At 37.4% G+C, this 22067-nt stretch overlaps 1 pseudogene; it reads left to right on the forward strand.

Annotated features, from left to right (window-relative positions):
- The first annotated feature begins 8184 nt into the window (after nt 1-8184).
- Nucleotides 8185-20843, forward strand: LOC111521898 (annotated as a pseudogene).
- The last annotated feature ends 1224 nt before the right edge of the window (nt 20844-22067 follow it).

A 22067-nucleotide genomic window follows, 5' to 3' on the forward strand; every position in this document is an offset into this window, starting at 1 on the left:
ATGGATATTAACGTGGTCTTTATCCATGAAACAGGAAACTTGGGGTTGGCTTAATCGGTGGGAATCAGCCACACTCTCCTGCACTGTGCCTTTTAACCCATCGTTGTCTTTGCTTCTGGATCCTTCAGATCCAGTTTTCCTTCCTGGGACTTTGACCTGAAGCTTGGAATTGAGTTTGGGACAAAAATGTGTCTCAAGAGGGGTTGCGTGAACTCCTTATCATAAGCTGAATGGTAACGTGAAACTGTGGAACTGAGTCCTCCTCCAACAAGGGAGAGGAAATGATGTCTTGTGACACATCCAGATAACTGGCTGCTATAGTTATGCTTGCTAGAATTTGGGTGCATGGTGCTTTGCTTTGGTTAGCTCCCTTGGTCTTACTTTACCAAAAGGAAACTACTGAGTAATTGGTATCATATTTATTCCCATCACCTGGAAAGATTTGCAGGATAATTGCTCAGAACTAGAATACTGGTCCATATTTCATCATTACCCATGTCTTTTGTTCTTTCTGAGCTACAGCCAGAGATTGCTGGTTGGTTCACAGGAACAATCAGGGTTAGTCTAAAATGTAGGCAAGAAACTTAAAAACAACGAGTTTAGAATTTAATGACAAATATATAAGTTTTGAAGCATGATTTGTTTCTCTGCAGACATCATGGTTGTTAGAAAACAAATTATGATAGGACTGAGTGGTTTTCAAAATAGACTTTAGTCTTATACTTGGCCTGATTATTTGCATAAAGTGCAGCAAGAGCAATTATTTCTACATAGGGCTTTTGGATTGGCTTTGATGGAAGTCTGTTCCACAAGGAATCTCAGATAAGACCGTTTAAAGCGGAGCCCAGTCATGGGTTTGCGTTCTTAAATACCTGTGAGTTGGGTGATCCTCTCCCCTTAAGGTCCCAAGATAAACTTGAAGCCCTTGCACCTGTTAGAAAGTGAAATTGTTTACTGACCACAGGTGAGGAACCCTGCATAGGGACTGTGTAGCCAAGGGTATGAGGCCAATTTCTGCACTGGGCTTTTATTGGCTCTGCAAGTGGAGATTGACTCCTTAAAGCAAAGCATACCCTTCCAGTCAAAGCCTTGGTAAAATAACCATTTTCTTCAATTGTGTTCTGTCGCAAAATAAAAATGGATTCTTATTGCACTGATGCAAATATTGCCATAAATTAAGAATACTCACAGAAAGTCTCCAAATTCTAGAGGAACGAGGCAGAGAGAAACAAACATGCCCCAAATTTTGTCCACAGGAGTATACCTTACTTAATTATTAAAGGCCGTAAATAGTTCAAAATAAGTTTCATTGACTTTGAAAAACAAAACAAGGAGTAGCAATATTCCAAGAAAAAGTCAAAAAGACTTGCTCAGCTTCCTGAGGTCAATTTAGTTAAATCTTGTTTTGCTTGATATTCATGAACATTTCAGCTCTTTATGAGTCCTGTACATTTTCCTTTATTCCAATGTCACAATCTCCAAAGTTATCAGAAACCTAATTGTCTCAAACACGATCAGAAATGGTATCTGAGAGCACCTGTCAGGGTCTTTTTCTTTCTTTCTTTTTTTTTTTTTTTTTTTTGAGACAAAGTCTCATTCTGTTGCCCAGGCTGGAGTGTACAGTGTTGTGATCTTGGCTCACTGCAAACTCTGCCTCCTGGGTTCAAGTGGTTGTCCTGCCTCATCCTCCTGAGTAGCTGGGATTACAGGTGCACGCCACCACACCAGGCTATTTTTGTATTTTTAGCAGAGATGAGAGTTCACCAAGTTGGTCAGGCTGGTCTTAAGCTCCTGACCTCATGATCCAGCCACCTCGGCCTCCCAAAGTGCTGGAATTACAGGTGTGAGCTACTGCGCCTAGCCTAAGATATCCATGCTGCCAGCATCTTGGCCTTGATCTTTTAGCCTCCAGCACTATGAGCAAATAATTTGTTATTTAAGCCACACAGTCTGTGGTCAGAGTCTAATAGCCTATTATAAACCATTTTTTGAAATGGATTAAAACCAAACAACAATTGTCTATGAATAGCAAAATGTCCAGGGTAGTTACAGTTAGAAACACAATTGACAAATAAGTTTGGTTATCTCTGTTACAATAATTTAACATAACAACCTTAATTATGATTGATGGCATATACTTAGACATTAGAATTTTAGAAATACTACACAGTTTAGGAACGTATATTATCATTATTCACCAAGATATAAAACTAAAGAAGATTGAGCATTATTTTGGCTATACCATGTACCTAAACATGTCAAATTTGCCTCTCTTCTCTGGACAGTTCAGGGGCCCCCTGAAGTATTCAAAAAGCCACATGTCAGGAAAGACAATTTTTCTTTTTTTTGAGATGGAGTCTCACTCTGTCCCCTAGGCTGGAGTGCAGTGGCATGATCTCGGCTCTCTGCAAGCTTCGCCTCCCGGGTTCATGCCATTCTCCTGCCTCAACCTCCCAAGTTGCTGGGACTACAGGTGCCCACCACCACGCCCAGCTAATTTTTTGTATTTTTAGTAGAGACATGGTTTCACCGTGTTAGCCAGGATGGTTTTGGTTTTCTGACCTCGTGATCCGTCCGCCTCTGTCTCCCAAAGTGCTGGGATTACAGGCATGAACCACCACGCTGGGCCAGGAAAGACAATTTTGAAGCTGAAGTTTGATTCTGAAAAGGCTGTTAAATGTTATAGGTTTAAAATACTTGATATTATGAAATAGAATTCCAGATTACCGTAAGTTATTTATTTTGCCAAAATGATGATTCAGAAATTTAAAAGAAGAAAAACCTTTTATAACTCTTTACAAATTTTGCTAAAAAGCAGATTAGCACCTTAGGAAAACCTTGTTATGCTTTTATTTCAATGTTCAATTTACAGAAAAACTATAAATACCTTTTATTGAATTTAGTCAATATTTTTACACAGCCTCTTCTGGAAGATTCACTTCCACCATTCTTCCACCACTTCTTTGAACCTTCAGCTTTTTCCTATTTTAACTTAAAACCATCCTTTTAGTTTACATTTCCATGTCTCCTTAACTTTCTGCTTAAAAACACATTTTATTGTTGTTACACACCTTGCATGTAAATCTAGCTCTAGGAGTTTCAGTAACTCCTAGCAATTTTTAACTTTAAGGTAAAATTTGGTAAGTTGCTTTAATTGTGTGCTAACTGCAGCCAAGGTTTGCCTTCTTAGTTAAGAGTGGTTAGTTCCATCTGTCCCCAGGTCTTAGCAATTGTGAAGCCGCCAAGTCAAATAGTTCTCAAAATTCAAAAAGCAGTTTGTAACCTAAAACACTTAGCAAACCTTGCATGTGATCTCTATTTTACTAATAGTTTTTAGGGCTCTTTTTATTTCTGAAAGATTAAAGTCAGGGAACTGAAAGTTACCACAGATTTTATCTTCCCTTTAAAAAATATTAGATCCAAGTGCTTATCTTTCTTCAGGCCAAATTAATTAGAGCTCTTTTGACAGACATTACACACAGTACACACACAGACAGGCAGAAAAAAAAAAAAAAAAAAAAAACCCAGTCGCTGGGTGGGGCACTTTAAGAGACAGGGCTACGCAGCCAGGTGCAGTAGCTCATGCCTGTTAATCCCAGCTCTTTGGGAGGCCAAGGTGGGCAGATCACCTAAGGTCAGGAGTTCAAGACCAGCCTGGCCAACATGGTGAAACCCCTATTAAAAATATAAAAATTAGCTGGGTATGGTGGCAGGTGTTTGTAATCGCAGCTACTTGGGAGGCTGAGGCAGGAGAATCACTCGAACCTGGGAGGCAGAGGTTGCAGTGAGCCGAGATCATGCCACTGCACTCCAGCCTGAGCGACAGAGTGAAACTCCATCTCAAGAAAAGGAAAGAAAAAAAAAGAAAAGAAAAGAAAAAAGAAACAGGGCTAAGAAAACAAACTTGCAGACATCTAAGCTGGGGTGGGGGGCTCATCCCCTCAGGCAGTATTGCTAAACTAAGCCTTGCCAAGCAGTTACCAGCCATGCCCTCAGGATATAAAACAAGATGGAAGCTTGATTTCACAACAAAAACTTGGCAGAGAATACGGTTATAGTTGGCCTAGTAAAACATCTTCTACAACAACAACAACAATAAAAAAAACTTTAAAAGTTAGCTTGCTGACAGGGTAGAGAAGGGGACAGAGAAGAAACAGAGAAACAGTTTAAAAGTGCAACCTCTTATTCTTATGCAAGTGCTTCCTCCACCAGGGAGACAAGTTTAGCTTAATTACTGTCTGAGAGTTAAACCCCTTGGACAGGGAAGGGGAAGGCTGGGGCAGCCTACAGGGGCTGGGAACGAGCCAGCCGGCTGTGCAGGACCCTTAGGCCATGAGTCCCAGCCCCAGCAGGGAGCGGGAAGCGAAGGGAGCTGCTGGTTACCGGTGGGTCCCAAAACAGGAAGGAAAAGGCCATGAAAAGGCCCGAGAGCTACGCGGGGTGGAGGCATGGCTTCCCCCGCACCCAGAAGTCTGAAGATTAAAAGGCTGAGAAGCAACAGTGAGAAGCTCTGAGTCTCCCTTTCTCTCAGGGCTTCTAGAGCCTCCACGTTACAGAAGAATGTTGCAAGACTTTTCCTTAGTTCATCTAAAGATGGGGTTCTCGTCCATCTCATGGCCATGAAAATTTAGGCTCGCAGACCAGTTTAAAGGATGAGTAAAGAAAGGTTTTACTGGAGGAAAAAAGAAGAAAAGACGGAAACAGGTACTCTCTCAAGGCCAGAGTATCTCCGCTAAAGCACTTCCGGCCAGAGGGTTAGAATCCCAGGTTCCACACAGGAAGAGGAGGGGCCAGGCTCAGGCTCACCCTGCTGTAAACGTCCTGACCTTCCCTAGGCTCCACCTCAGCGGGCAGGCTGGTTGGAGTTACTCCACGGACCATCTCCCACGGGCTGTCTCAGAAGGTAAAGCCAAATTTTAATTATATGGAGTTTGGATACCTATGGGAAATTCTAGTAGAGTTGTCCAGTAGGAAGCTTTTCTGGGCTGGTAATATGAATCTCACAGTCATCAATATAAAATTTGTAGTGAAAACAGTGGGTGAAATCACCTACTATGCAATACAGCTATTTCAGTGGGAAAAGAAAGAACTGTGAGAAATAACATTTCACAGATGTGAAGAGGAAGAGAAAAACATTAATTAAACAGCCACTAAAGAAATATTTGTTGTTTTCACTGTAGGTAAGGCCCTATGCTAGGCCCTGAGGTTATCTCTGTAAATATGAATCCTAGGCCAGAAACAGAAAACAGGTGACACTGATAATTGCAGCTGCGTTAACTGCTCTAAGGTAAAATTGCAGGGTAGATGATACTGCAAAGGGAATTTCTTTTAAAGTAGTGAAACTAGAGAAATTAGTGGTAATTGATGTTAATTAGAAGAAGATACAGGACAAGTGAAGTTGCAGTCTAAGGAATTTAGACTTTATTCTATAGGTAATAAGGTCATGGAGAAGAAAAATAGATATGAATCAAAATTCATATCAAAATGATTAATTTATAAGAATTCAATGAAAAATCAGTGAAGTTATAAATCTCTAGCTGGGATTGAAGAAATAAGATGGCTTAAGTAAATATATATATATATACACACACATCTATATATATAAGGAACTTTGTATTTTCTGACCTATATCACACAAGCAGCCCACAATTACTATGCAATAAAGAGAATTTTCTGAAGAATCACAAACTCATGATATCTACACTCAGACTGGTTTACTGTGGCTTGAAAAAATAGAAAACAAATACCTTTGATAAGTTTCCTAAATAGCTAACTAATCCATTTTAGGAGGTTCTTTCATTCCTTAATATATAGTACGAATTGTTTTTAATGGAAGAACAACGAAACAGGAAATTCAAAATACTACAAAGTCCACTATGAGAATGAAGTTAGGTTATCATCTACTAAATAACTTATTAATTTATGTTATAATAGCTCAGAGAAAAATTACAGTTGCAGTTTTCCAATGCAGTCAGATAAGAAATATAATGAATAGAAGGAATGTAGGCTTTTATACTTGTGATTAGACCACTGAAGAGAAATTCAAGGAAAGTAGTGGATGCTGCAGTATGAATAAATAAAACCTCTGGAGACCAGATTACAGGTAACCATTTTGCTGTGAACACCAAGGCACACACGAGAAGTGAAGTAATACACACCTCTGCCATCTCAGGGGCCTGTCACCCAATGTTAGGTGACATCATGTGTATTATTAATCCAAGGCTTGGAAAGGTTTTTAAAATGCTTTGGTATTTGTTTAAAAAAAATATTAAAATTGGTAAGTAATTGACCATGATTTCTAATTTTTTTATAAAATATTATTCATAAGCTGTCTGCTTATGCTGGCATTGCAAAACATAGCAGTATATATTTATTACACAATAGTAAATTTACTTATATATTAATAAGTAACATTTTGAAAACATGGAAAGAGCTGGAACCTTCTGGGTCATGATGACTGGGTTTATTTTGCTTGTAGTGCAGGTCAGACAGAAACATGTCTATGCTAATCATTAAGCAATGAAAAAAAAAGAGTCATGAGCAGATAACCTCACCTGGATCAACATAATAAATGTCAGGATTGGGTGGAGGACAGAGGAAAAGCAAAAAATAATAAGTTTTGGCTGGGTGTGGTGGCTCACACCTGTAATCCCAGCACTTTGGGAGGTCGAGGTGGGCAGATCACGAGGTCAGGAGATCAAGACCATCCTGGCTGACACGGTGAAACCCCATCTCTACTAAAAAAAAAATTACAAAAAATTTGTCGGGCATGGTGGTGAGTCCTGTAGTCCCAGCTACTCAGGAGGCTGAGGCAGGAGAATGGTGTGAACCCAGGAGGCGGAGCTTGCAGTGAGCCAAGGTTTCACCACTGCACTCCAGCCTGGGCAACAGTGCAAGACTCCGTCTCAAAAAAAAAAAAAAAAAAAAAAAAGAATAAGATGTTTTTAGTCACACACAGAATCTTAAAATCACAGTCTTTCAATCTGTAAGTCTGATAATTAATGGTTTGGATTCTACATCAGTTTCTTTCTGGTTCTTTCATTGTATGATTACTAGCACAGTATCCAGGAGGAAGATTATCACCATTCATTACAAGCCTTCTGAGTATGTTACAATATTAGAATTTAGATAAGTTTTCTTTCTGGAGTTTAAAATGTAGAGTTTCTATATTTTAATTGACTACTTAGAATTTGGTAAGCACCTGTGCTATGTCTGTTTGTATCCAGTGAATCAAGTACGTATAGTTTTTGCTTTTACCTTTACTTGGGTCCTAGAAACATAAGCACAAACATGGTCACAGACAAATTATTTTTATAGTTTCTTGTTTTATTTTATACCTGGAAACTTTTGTTCAGCTGTCCCATGGCTATGGAAAATATTGTACTTTAAAAATATTTACCTGCTGCCTTTAAGCCTATTGACAGATTCTATCTTTACACAGCCATACTTTCCTTGAATGAATCCACACCCTACTAAGTTTGCCCATTTGTCATTTTGAAACAGGAACAGCAGGGAAAGGGGTAGAACACCATCAAACCATTACATCTTTTCTAACTCCAACTATTCACTTTTTCCATTTTAAATATTTTTACTATTTTAGTAGCCATTCAGACACTAGATACAATATTTTAGCCTTTATTTTTGAGTTCCACATTTCCATTAAAATTTTTGACTTCTTTTAAACTGCATGACTCTAATATTTTCGTGAGTATATGCATGTGTGGACATAAATCCACGTGTACTTCTTCCACACTTATATTCTCCTTTCTTTTGCTACTGCCCAACACACATTTTATAAAAGTTTTTTAGTGAATGTGTAGGACAATAGTTTTTCTCTTCTAGTAGTTTTATGGTTTAAAACTCCCAGTTATATGTTCTTTATTGTTTATTAATTTTTCCACCTGCTTCTGAAAGATTCAAAATATCAAAGTTATAATGGTACTGACTTTAAAATCACATTATTCATTAATATAGTTTCCCTTTTGTTTTGAAAGAGACAGTTGCTTCTCAATATGTCATTTGTGTATCTACATCATTGGTAATAATACTTATTCATTATAATATTAATAACATTGTTATAGCTAGCATTTATTGAATTCTCAGGTCAGACCACTCTTAAGTTTATAAATTTGATTTTACATTCCTCAAGTTTTCTGACTGTCCTCAATATTAAGACTAAGCACTATGAGAAAAATAAAGAATGAGTCTGAAGGTTCCACCCAAGGTAGGAAAATGAGGACCAGAGGTACATACTATTTTATTTCCCTTCTCCAATGCCTGTTCTTCAGAAGTAGAAACTCTTGTTATACATTCTACTTACATAAAACCACCCTTTTATTAAATCTTGCTTAATAAATATCTCTTAAAGAACTGAAAAAAAACAGTTAATGAATCCATAACATAATTTTACACATCCTTTCTTAGGTTCATAAAAGAGAACATGCTCTACAAAGGTTAATCACACACACACACACACACACACACAAAATCTGGTCCTAAACTATTTCTGTGTCTTGGAAAACATGTCTCAGAGTTGCAGAATCCTTTCAGTGACCTGAAATAGAGACCTTGACAATGTAGCCCTGAACATCCATTATGAATGTAAAAGGAATAAATGTAAAAAGCAGAGTTTGTAATTCTTGCAATGTTGATGCCAAGTTCTCCTCTGTTCACAATATTTCTAATGACTACCTTAGTAAACAGAGCTGACTTAATATGTGCTCTTGGGATTTCACCTCCTGCCCTCAATCATATTTCTGCCAAGTTGTATGTTTTTTAGTGTGAAGACTCTTAGAAAATGTCTAATATGATGCAGTTTACAGAGTTTTCAGTTCACTTTTTTTTCCCTCTAGATTGTGGGGGTCTTAAGAGATGGAAAAAGGAATTACATTATTCTAAAACATAAAGGGGTCTCATGTAAAGATTCAAGAAATGTTAAAGTAAAATGCATGCGTCACTTAGTAAATACACCAGAATCACATTAATGCATTTGAAAGAAAACTTTTGCAAAACTTAGATGTCTTTGCTGCAGGCCTTCAGGCTCCTACTCTTTACTCATCTTTTCCCTGAAACTACTTTTTAAAAGTTAGGTTTCAAGAGGCAGAATTTCACTTTTAAACGATTTAATTAAATTAGGGGTTTGCAAACTATTAGCTGCCTACCAAAGACCACTGCTAGTAAATAAATTTATTGGAACACAGTCATGCCCATTTGTTTATGCAATATCTATGGTTGCTTTAATGCTATAATAACAGAATTGAGTAGTTGCAACTGAGATTGTATGCTTCAAAAAGTCTAAAATAGGTTGGGCATGGCAGCTCATGCCTGTAACCCTAGCACTTTGGGAGGCCGAGGCGGGTGGATCACCTGAGGTCAGGAGTTGGAGACCAGCCTGGACAACACAGTGAAACTCCATCTCTACTGAAAATACAAAAATCAGCCGGGTATGGTGGAGTGCGCCTGTAATCCCAGCTACCTGGGAGACTGAGGCAGAAGAATCGCTGAAACCCGGGAGGCACAGGCTGCAGTGAGCCAAGATTGCACCACTGCACTCCAGCCTGGGCTACAGAGCAAAACTCTGTCTCAAAAAAGGAAAATCTAAAATATTTACTATTTGACTCTTTATAGAAAATTTGCCAACACTTTGTGTAGAAGATGGAAACTAATTAGTCTCTGCCAATTATAAGCAATTATTAACATAGTATTAAATGATTTGTAATAGTTGGGCTTTGAATTCCCATATCTGCATTCTTTAAGAATACCTTCCTTCAGCTGGGCACAGTGGCTCATGCCTGTAATCCCAACACGTCGGGAGGCCGAGGTGGGCAGATCACTAGATCAGGCAATCAAGACCATCCTGGCCAACATGGTGAAACCCCGTCTCTACTAAAAATACAAAAATGAGCTGGGTGTGGTGGTGCATGCCTGTAATTGAGAGGCTGAGGCAGGATAATTGCTTGAACCCAGAAGGTGGAGGTTGCAGCGAGCCAAGTTTGTGCCATTGCACTCCAGCCTGGTGACAGAGTGAAACTCTGTCTCGAAGAAAGAAAGAATTTTAAAAAAAAGGATACCTTCCTTCCACTAGCTACACTGCTTGTTTGTAATTATAGACTAAAACAGCATGGTATTTATGAGTAAGTAAAATTTCACATTGGACACTACTCTGTGACTTAAAATACTGTCTTTGAGATTCCTTCAGCATTTCTTTGGTTGCAGAATTTATTACCACCTTCAGTATTTTTAACTGTATCTGAGTGAATTAACAAGAATCTCATAAAAAGAAATATAGCCAATGAGCTTTTAGAAAGCTTCCTTTTTGTTTAAAAAAAAACAAAAAACAAAACAAAACAAAATACCCCGAATGAAGCTAATTTCTCTTAAATGTGAGTGTTACCTAGAAACTTTCACACCATTCTATGCTGTACTTACATGTTGATTAGATGCTTCACTTGCATGTAATTTTCCTGAAGAAATATTTATTTTGCTGTGTTGATGATTCTTTTTCAACTAGAATTATTAGGGGAATATAGTCAGTCCCTAAAAATAAAAGATGACAGGTGTTCAGGCAACCATGACAAATTTAAATGGCATGATTACTTCTCTGCGGTAGATTATTTGTTTTATTGTCTGAAATAACACAATTACATTGCGGTCTACTTCCATCTATAGTTACATCAAAGAGAAGATAAAAGAATAAATTAAGCTTGTTTCAAGTACATTTTGGATAATAATTGCAGAGGACTTGAAAGTTGGCAGGCCAGTTGAAATGTGCCCCGAATTCACTAAAACTAATATCTAATATTTTGAGGATTTTGACTTGACATATATTTTAACTTTCCATCTACTTTCCAAGTGTTTTTGAACAAGCTCCAAATCTCCATTTAGAATAATGAGCAATAAGGAATTTTTCTTTTGCCTTATAATCCAAGGGTATAGAGAAGAAAAGCTCCTACCCAGATCATTTCCCCCTAAAGATTCTATCCTTAGACTTTGCTTCCCACTTAAATGTCTAACTCATCCTTTCTCAGTTCTGACTCCATATTAGAAGCACCTTGTGATGTTCAAAAAAACAGTGACATTCAAGCCCCATGCATACTTCAGCGATTTTGATTGAGTTTATCTGGGGTAAGGCCAAAACATCAATGTTTTTAAAGATCCCCTTGTAATTCTAGTGTACACTAGGGTTGAAAATTGCTGCTCTAAATGCCTTAGTGACTATATAGGTAGATGCTATGAAATGACAAACCCAGTGGACTATCAGTAGGAGCCAAGTATGAAGTTTTTGATGGAGGTTTGAATGAGCTTGAAATAGCAAAGCAATGGACGGAAATTTAGTTTCTCATATTGGATGTGAGCAATTAGAATTCACTTCCCAAGTTAGTATAATACCACACAGGCATACCATTTGTCATGTGATTTCACACTTACCCAATACCTGCTTATGGCTTAATGAACATAAATGAATATGAATATAAACTGGCTAATTGTGCAGAGGGTAGTAATCATTTGTCCACTAGGTGCTTTTATCATAATAATGAATTTAAATGGCTATGATAATTCTTGAGGCTAGAAGTACTTAATACATTTCAGACTGTGAACATAGGTGGGACCTAGGATATAAGAACAAGAAAAGTTATTATTTCTCATCAGTGGACATCTTTAAGAATGAGGCAGTCACATGCCTTTCCTGGAATAAGAAAGAAAGAAGATTCAGTGAAGACATGAGGTTCCTCCTATCGTCAAGGGTTCCTCCTATCATGTGTGTCTCTTGGGGCACAGGGAAGATAAACAGTGTGGCATAGGGAAGTGCTTCACCTGTAGCTTTAGCTGGATGGTCCAATCTTGTGATGAGGCTCTTGGATATTTCTAGGGAACATATAGTGAGAGTAATGACCTAAAGGGATTATAGGCTAGGGGATGGAAATAAAAACTCTCCAAACCAGCTTGATTCTTTCCACAAATGTAATTAGGTAAATTCCAAAATCTTGATATTTTGTCTTTTATCATGAAAAAATTAATCCAGAAACCTGAAAGTCATTTATTCACTCCTTTATTCAATTCAGTCTATAGATGTTTTCTATAATGTTTTTTCCCAACTATACTTCATTATCAACATTGAAATGTCTTACATGCTTAATCCTATTATTAGTCTTCTTTCCTTCATTTCTTTGTTCATTTCTTCTCTTTCCCTCTCTTTGCCCTTTTTTTAAAAAAAAATCTCTTCTCAGTTTTTCTGTTTTTTAAATTACAAAATTAATACATCCTGTTGTAACAGGAAAACCAATACAATACCAAGATATGTAACGACGTCACTTATCATTACCCATCTGTCCCAGGTGATCATCATTAGAAGGTTGCCATTTTTCTTTCTGCACGATTAGTTTACTTAAGCTGTTGCCACACTTTTTTTTTTTTTTTTCTATTTCCTTCAGGGGCAAGAATATTTCCTAGAGCAGCAACTAAGTAAACAACTCTATAGTGAAGTACTAAAATTCAGGCTCCTAGATTTAGAATGCTTGTTTGGATCTTTCCTCCACTATCCACTATAAAGGAAACAACTTAAGCTTGAAATGCTCCATTTTTTTCATCTGTAATATGAAAATAATAGCCTAACTTCATCATAAAGAGGCTGTGAGGATTTATGTGTGGTAATGCATATAAAGTATTAAGATGTGATATGGCATCTAGACAACTACAAATAAAGGATGATTTTTATTACCAATCAACTTTTATGCTGATTATCTCATGCATTTTAGAAAAGAGAACATTTCCAAGTTGTTTTTCTCCAATCTGTGCAAGAAATATTTTCCAATGTGCTAAGCCTACAGCAAGAGCCCACAGGAGCTGAGTGGGACCAGAGCTGTTACAGATTTATTTCAGGGAATTGCTTGACTTAAAGTTGAATGTGAATGGGTAATTTAAAATCATTCTGTGTAGCAGGACGTTCAAACTAAAGATAGACATTGGTGCTGATGGCACTACATCATGACTTTTTCAGATATTTTATGTACAAGGGAGGGGTTGGGTGTGTGTGGGTGTGGTGACATGACCTGCTCACCTGCATAAGTAAGCAGTCCAAGGAGAAAGCAGTGACCAGCCAAATTCCAAGTACTCAAGTTACTCTTTTTCTCAAGCCTTTTCTTGAGAAAAACTTGTACATTACCTTTCGGAGAGATGGGCGTCAATTGCTATGGCACTAAATACTCTGTTCTCTTTGGCTAGGTATATATCTTATACTTGGTGCTAAATATGTAGTAAAGTCTCAATAAATACGAATGAAGAAATGGATGGATAAATGGATTAATGACTAACTGGATGTTTGAATAAAAGATGTGGTCCTCCCATTGCATTCCTCTTGTCTGCTGAGGAGACCAAGAAAGACCGCACAAGGCTGTGCTTAAAACACATTTTTAACTGGCCGGGGGCAGTGGCTCACGCCTGTAATCCCAGTTTGGGCGGCTGAGGCGGGTGGATCACGAGGTCAGGAGATTGAGACTAGCTGAGACCATCCTGGCTAACATGGTGAAACCCCGACTCTACTAAAAATACAAAAACAAAATTATCCGGGCGTGGTGGCGGACACCTGTGGTCCCAGATACTTGGGAGCCTGAGGCAGGAGAATGGTGTAAGCCGGAAGGCGGAGCTTGCAGTGAGCCGAGATCACGCCACTGCACTCCAGCCAGGGTGACAGAAAAAAACCAAAAAACACATTTTTAGTGTCAGTGACAATGTTTTTAAGATATTCTTAAAGTGTCTCTGAGTTTCCTCATCTTTAAATTGAAGCTCATATTTTCTCGGTGTTACGGTGCATGGATTACTTCGGACAATGTGTAATTTTTTTTTTCATATTATACTTATTAAATGGGTAATTATGAAAATAAGAGTGTTAGGATGCACTAAAAGTTGAGCTTTATATGGGTCTGGCACAATGTGAAAGGTTACAAAATATTTGATGAATGAGTGAATGATAAATGGGTGGGTGAAAACATCCTGATTAAATTATGGCCCAGCTTCTGCTAATTCGCACAAAGTCCAGAGTTACTGGTGAAGGATGACTACACACTTATACGAGGTGTCATCACACAATAGCTGTGGACTAAATCTGTCCCCGTAACCCTGATTGGTTGGTTTGTTGGAATGACTCCAGACAAAATTAATAGAAATTTGTTTTCTCTCTGGCTAAGTACCTACATTATAATCTCACTTTTGCCTCTTTATTCACAAAGCCTGAAATATTTAATATCTGCTCTGTACAGGCAATGTTTTCTAACTCTCTGTACTATAGGCTACAAGATTGCTGGGCCAAGTCTGATATTATCTACCTCAGTACCTCACTTTCTGCCTGATTTATTATGGTAATCACTCCCTCAATGACTATTTAATGAATGAATAAACAAACGTATACATATATTCTTCACTCTACTCCCAATCCCATATGCACTGATCTTCAATACAGAAAGTATTTGTTTCAGAGTTCACAAAAACAGACATTTTACATTTTACTAGGGTAGAAAAAATAATTTAAAATTTATAACTACATTATTAAATGCAAATTGTTTAAAAAACATTTTAAAAGCGTAGTGTGTATCATGATGAATTATTTTCTGGTTATCTGCAGAGGTAGACTGTACTTCTCCAACTTACGCTTGAGATTCTAGCTGGTCTACTTCCATATGTGGATATTGCAGGAAAGATGATATTCACGGGCTGAAAAGCCTTCTTGTCAAGGATGGAGTTTACCTGGGAGTGTTTGTCTTTTGGCTGGTCCTTTCTTTTGTTCTTAAAAAATTTCAGGTGGGGAGAAATGCATATCCAATTATGCTAACGAACCCACAGAGGAGGCTTTCAGCTTCACGCTGTGTAGTGCTCACGGTGTGGAAAGACTTTCACTTAGTACAATTCTTTGGTCTATAAGAGCCATGTGACTTAAAGTTAAGTGCTTTTAAGATTCTCAGTATAAGTAGAACGGAGCCGATTTAAGTGCATGTGCCCTTTATGGCTATTTATAAACTCTTACCAGCCTCCATTTTTATGTTTCTTTCTCCTTTTGTTTTTGTGGTTGAAAATTTCCTTTTGCTATTTTGTCTGATTTCCTGTAGTCGTTTAATATAAATCACTTCAAATCTCTTTTTTTCAGGTAGGTAGGATAACCAGAATTTCTAAATATGATATAAACTATGTTTATAATCTTACTCCTGAGACATTTCTGAATTAAGTAATTTTTTCTTCCCTGAATCAATCAATACATGCTTATTTCCCAGTCCCCCTCCACAATATTCATGGGATTCAGAGTAAGAATACTAATGGAAGTCCACAAGCTATATTTTTAAATAGCTAAAAGTTATAAATAAGCTAATATACTGTTAAATAAAATACATTCTGTCTCCCTACATTGACAAATATCTGCCCTTATTCTGGCCTGGAAGGCAGGTATGAACTTAGCTTTCTTGAGCTCTCAGAATGGAGTGACTCAGGGAGGGTCATGCCAAACCCTTGCCACCCTTTCTTCTCCTTCTGTTCCATGCAACTCTTGCTGGAACCACCAAGACACAAAATCTCCCACCTCTACCACAATGCCCCTTGGCCATTCTGCAGGGCTTTGAATGTGCTATAATCTGTCTTAATTTGACCCAGAAATGTTTGGGCAAACAAATCTCAAGCCCTAGCAGACTGGACTGTGGACTAACATGTGGGTACAAGCACTCGTGGGCATGTTCTTTTGATGCTGTGGTTTCACCCAATTAGTGGCATAACCAGAAGAAAGCCAGGATGGACCCTCTAAATCCACAGGATTTTGTCAGTCTTCTTTTATTCATGTAGAAGGGAAGTACTTTGTCACGTAATGGAAAGAACATTGACTTTGAAGTAAACTGTAGCTTCAAATTTCAGCTCAGAGTTTTATTAAGACTGTGATCCTGGTGAAGTTGCCCAAACTGTTTGGTTTCCTTATCTGCCTACTTTATTATAATTTCAGTGAGAGAGTAAACAAGATAATGGATGCAAAGCATTGGCACAGTGTTTGATGTCCAGTAGATGTTTAAAAAAAAGTTGGTTCTTTTTGCTGTTATACAACTAGTAAATATTTAGTAAATGATTGACTTTTTTTTGTTTGTTGATTTCATTTTATTGATTATACATCTTTACTCATACCTCTCTAATTCACAGGAGGTGGCTTTAGTCTTACTAAATCAAAAGGCTGTTTCAGTTTTTGTAATGATGTGAGCTGAGGTTCTCTTCTGGAACCTCAGTTTTCATGACTGTTTATATAAGTCCTGGCATTTGACTGGCTTCATCTGCTTGATTCTCACTTTTTGATAAACTGATACCTAGTTCAGATTGATATCTGGCTGCGTTGGGACATGTTTGATCTTGGAATAAAAGCCCAATAATAAATCAATATTCCACGGAGTCTTTCGGGTTTGATCTAGGTGAAAAAGCTCTTTTATCATCAGGATTCTTTGATGTAAGTGACCCTCTGGTCTTTCGATGTGCCAAATGCCCAGAATGGGAGAGTCTCAACAAGCTAGCAAGTCCAATTTTGGCTTTGTGGAGATGAAGAAGTAAATGACTTTTAGGTAACTGGGAACCACATACACATGTGAATGAAGACTGTTGTTTCTTTCTTCTTTTATATCCTCAAGTCGCTCTATCAGCATGTATCAGTCAGTAAACCACTGGTTTTAGATTTATTTCTTGTAAAGTAGTTGTTTTATTTTCCTGTACCTTACAACTCATTTTTATATATTATGGCTAATAAAATAACCCCCTTTTAGCTTTTGCCAGTACTTTTCACATTTATTAACAACAATGACAAAAAAAGTAATAAATAGACATTATGGACTAGGGTGTATAAGGCATGGAGATATAACTGAAAAATAGAGAGCTGTGATCTAGTGGGAGATGCTCATGTTTATATTAGGAAAACTACACAGGAAAGACTTCTGTCTCACACTTAGGGATGCAGAAAACACTGAAGAAAATAATTCTTAAAGAATAATAGAAGGAGGGTGTGTGGAGAAAGAGAAAGTGGAGGGAGGAGGAATGAGAAAGTAGTAAATAAAAGGAGTTGGAAAATAGAGGAACAGAAAATGTTACAGGCAGAAGAAATATGTTTTGTAAATCCTTGATGTGATGGACACTGTATAAGCTCTCTGTGGTTGGGTAACAAATTATGTTTATACTTATACATATACAAAATTATGTTTATGTTTATACTTAGAGGCTAGAAACAACAATAACAACAAAGACAGTTTTTATGCATCAAGAATCCAGGCATGTACTGGCTGGGTCCTCTGGCTTCAGGGTCCCACAATGCTACAGTTAAGTTGGGCAGGGCTGCAGTCATTTGTAAGCTGGACGAGTAAGGAATTCACATTCAAGGTCATTAATATGGTTTTGACCAAGTTTCAGTTTCTCATCATTTGTTGGGCTAAGAGTCTCAGTTCCTCTCTAATTCATCTGGCTGTTGATCAGAAAAATTACTTCCTTGCTACATGTGCCTCTCCATAGAGCATCTCATAGTTTGGTAGCTGGCTTCCATTAGGGCAAAAGATGAGAGAGTAAGGCAAGCAAGATGGAAGCTACAGTCTTCTTGTAACTTAATTTCGGAAGTGACATCCCATCTTTGCCATATTCTCTTTGTTAGAAATGTGTCACTAAGTCAAACCCACACTCAAAAGAAGGGAATTATACAAGATCATGAATACCAAGAGGCAAAGATTTTTAGGGACTGTTTTAAAGGCTGCCTACTATAGGCAGTAGAGTATATTTAAGGAACTGAAAATACTACTGTATGTTTGGAGCATAATAGTGATAAAGTGAAGGGAAATTAGACTGGATAGCTAAGCATTAGCCAGATTGCAAAGGGATTTAGAAGTCACGTTAAGGGTTTGGTGATTCATTGTAAGAGCAAGAGTTTAAGCTGACAATGACATTATCATATCTGCATTTTAGAAAGTTACTTTGGTAGTAGTGTGGAGACTGGGATGTGCTGGGTTGTGTTTGAGGCTGCTGTGATAATCTAGCTGATAAAAGTTAGTGGCTGTTTAGAGCATTAGAGTAAGAGTAGAAAGCAGTTGTTGAACTCAAGAGATTATCTGGTCACAAATTCAAAAGATACAGCAGAGTGTATATTAGGTGGCAAGGGAAAGGTGAATTAAGGATGAAACTGTTTCTTACTTGAGGAAATTATTGAAATGTAGTTTCATTAGTTAATTGTGTTTGGGTGGTAGGTAAAGTCATTACTCTTATGAGATCTGTACAAATTTGAAGAACTGTGAGACATCAAACTGAAGATGGCCAGTAAACATTTGAAAACATGATCTGGAGCTCAGAAGAAAAAAATGGGTTACAGTTAGGGATATAAAGGTCACATGAATCTTAGTTGGTACTTCGTTTATTAGACTGTATGAGATTCTGGAGAGAGGGATCAGCACCAGACAGAGGTATTCCAGTGTGGAACGTTTTGACATAGCAAGTAAAAAGGTGGATTCATGCCGGGCGCGGTGGCTCAAGCCTGTAATCCCAGCGCTTTGGGAGGCCGAGATGGGCGGATCACGAGGTCAGGAGATCGAGACCATCCTGGCTAATACGGTGAAACCCCGTCTCTACTAAAAAATACAAAAAACTAGCCGGGCGAGGTGGTGGGCGCCTGTAGTCCCAGCTACTCGGGAGGCTGAGGCAGGAGAATGGCGTAAACCCGGGGGGTGGAGCTTGCAATGAGCTGAGATCTGGCCACTGCACTCCAGCCCGGGCGACAGAGCGAGACTCCATCTCAAAAAAAAAAAAAAAAAAAAAAAAAAAAAAAAAGGTGGATTCATGTGGGAAGTAACAAGAAGGAGGCTGAAAAGGGGCCAGGTTAGGCAAAGCTTTGAAATCAGCAGTTACACGTTTGGACCTTTTTCCTTAATGAAAATTGGAGACATCGTTTTGTTTGTTGGTATATGTTTTAAGAATGGGAACCACATAATTGCATGTATTATAGATAAGCAGTTGGTGTGTGATTTGTGTATGTTTGTGAGGTATTATAGGAGTCTCTGCTCATGCTCATATAGGCCAAGTAAAGACTAGATCAACCATATATCCTCTTTTGATATTGCTAATGTCTGAATAAGCTCACTGGAACACTGGTTCTCTAATTATTGACTGTTTCATCAAAAGAGTTGTTATCTTCAGTATAGAAGCTGTCACAATATTTTTAAGATATTGACTGAAAATGCGTTTGCTATCAACTCATTTTTCTGGAAAAAAAAAAAAATACAGAATTCCTGTATACCCTTTACTCAGCTTTTCCAAATGATAACATTTCATATAAATGTAACTATCAAAACTAGGGAATTAACATTTATGTGGTTTTATTTTAAATTTTGTCAATTATTCATGTAATATTTGTTTTGGACCAGGATTCAATTTGGAATCCCAATTTTATTTGCAGATACAGTGATTAAATAGTATCATAATAATAATTACATTTTTTTCTTTGAGTCATGAAGAGAAAATTTCCATCTTATTGTATATACTGATATTGTAATGTAATAAAACAGAGTATATTTGTTTTGGATGCAATTTTGCTTTTCTTTAAGCAAATAAATTCTAGTAGTATACAATTGACTTAGCCTAACTAGAAGCCGTAGAAATAGAACCAGTGCCCAGGGCTAATGCAAAGAAAACAGAGGAAAGGCAAGGATGATCCAAAAAGACCAACCACAAAATGTGCTTAGGGTTTTAGATTTAGTAGTATGAGAATGGTTAATATCTTGAATAAATGAACACAATACTTCTGGGAAAGCAAAGGTTTTGGCAAGGAAATTGGGAGTATTTCTGTTCAAGTTTTTGCTTCTCAAAATTGGTGAATTATATTTTAAAATTTATTGTTATTTATTGCTTTTTAACTTTTCATTTTGAAATTTTATACAAAAGTCACAAAAATATAACAAGAAATTCCTACCTCTAGTGTTGAATGCCATTGCTGCCTTAGGGGGTTAGGCTTCTCTGGCTTGCTGACTGCTCTAGGGGGTTCAGGCATAACTGATAAGGTACCTCCATTGAAACTGTGACCAGGTGGGTACAAGTTACCACCACACATAACAAGAGACCCTTGCCTGCAACATCATGGGAGGATACGAAAAGTCCTTTGAGGGACAAAATCTGCCAAAGGACAAACAACTTGAAGCCAATAGGCTCTCCCTTGCAAATGATGCACCACAAGCAAAACAGAAAAAGAAAAAAAGAGTACCTAAATGAAGATGTGAATGAATTCATGGAATACCTAAGACAGAACTCATAGATGGTTCACGATGGGGAGATGATAGCAACAATCAGGCAGTAAGGGAATAAATTGCAGTTGCTTTAAAGAAAGGCAGTCTTATGGGAAGGAAAACAATGAATGACAAGCAATGAAGAGAAATACAGTGGTGTGTTTCCATTGCAGAAAACCTGGTCATACAACTGCAGATTGCTCAGTTGCCCCAGAAAATCAAGAGATGGGCACTGGAACATGTTCTGGGTCTGGGTCCACAGAGTGCAAAATAATCAAGAGCAGGGCTAGAGTAGCCCGGGCTCTTGGTGAATTTCCTTTTGCAAAATGTTTGTTTGTGGGGAAATGAGACAACTGTCCAGATCTTGTCCTGATCATCCCAAAGGACTTTGTGCTGATGGTGGTGGTTGCAAACTTTGTTGCTCTGTGGAATGTTTTAAGAAGGATTGTCCTGAAAGTCAGAATTCAGATCTTTGGAATGATCAAAGTTGATTGCTGATCAAAGGGAATGAGTGCAGACTCTGAAGAAATTAGATGACTTAAATCACAGAAATCCAAAACAAATATACCTAAAATTATTATTTTTTGATAATGAGTAAGTACTAGTGCTACTTACAACCTCGTTGTTACTTTGCAAACAGGACATACTTCTCAAATTAGAGCTGGGCTCCCTTGGAGTCAAGCATTTATTGTAGGTGTCAGTATGATCGAGATGTGGTCAAAAACATCTTTGAGTATTCTGTCCATTGAGAAGTACTTCTATCACTGTTTGGAAAAAATCACTGAAGGAAATAATAATATTAAAAATAATTTTCTAAAGGAACATATGTTTAACTGATACAACTTAGACATAACTAAGTGGTGATATAACTGATTGTAGCAATCATCTTTTTGAAAATGCAAAATTACACATAAATGTGAATCACCCCTGAGTAAAGATACTGCTTTGCATTTGGAAATGAATTTTTCTTTGTATTATTTTCTTGCTTCAAAGTATCAATTTATTATTATAATAATATAAGTTGCACACAATCTTTATTTAATATATATTTAATGAAAATCCATTATCTGATTATTCTGGGGGGGGGAAAAAAAAAGAACAAAGAGTTCCCAATTCTCAAATATTCTTTACCCAGCTTTTCCAAATGGTAACATTTTACATAAACATGGTTATTGAATCTAGGAAATTAACATTTATTCAATTCTATTTCAAATTTTGCAAATTTTCCATGTTCATTTATTCTTTCTTTCTCTCTCTCCGTCTCTCTCTCCCTATCCCCCATTCCCACCACAGCCCCCTTTCTCTTTCTTTGTTTTTGAGACTAGGATACAATTCTGAATTCCAGTTTCATTTAGTTTTCATGTACTTTTAGGCACTTTTAATCTGGAAAAGATCTTCCATCTTCCTTTGTCTTTCATGACTTTTATATTTTTGATTGGCTAAGAATTTGGTAAAATATTTTCAATTTTTCTGATTTTTCCGGTAATTCATTTTCTGGCCAAAAATACCAAGAATGATGTGTTCCCTTAAATGTTGGGATTTTTGAAGGATCCCATTTATTAATTATTAGTCTTTTTACCATCAGACTTTTAACATATGGAGAAATAGTCTTTGGAATTACATAGGCATCGAAACATATGCTTTGTTATTTATAAAGCTGAATTAGATAATAAACCTTAGACTTGATTCCTTTCTCTTCTGAATTGAGTTCGTCATTCAGGCAACAGCAAAGCAGATGAGTAAACCCAGATGCCTTCTTATGAAGAGGGAGGGACTCTCCAGGTATTTTATTGTAAGGAGGAGAAAAGCAAA

Source organism: Piliocolobus tephrosceles, chromosome 13, assembly GCF_002776525.5.
Source record: "Piliocolobus tephrosceles isolate RC106 chromosome 13, ASM277652v3, whole genome shotgun sequence".
NCBI lineage: Eukaryota > Metazoa > Chordata > Mammalia > Primates > Cercopithecidae > Piliocolobus > Piliocolobus tephrosceles.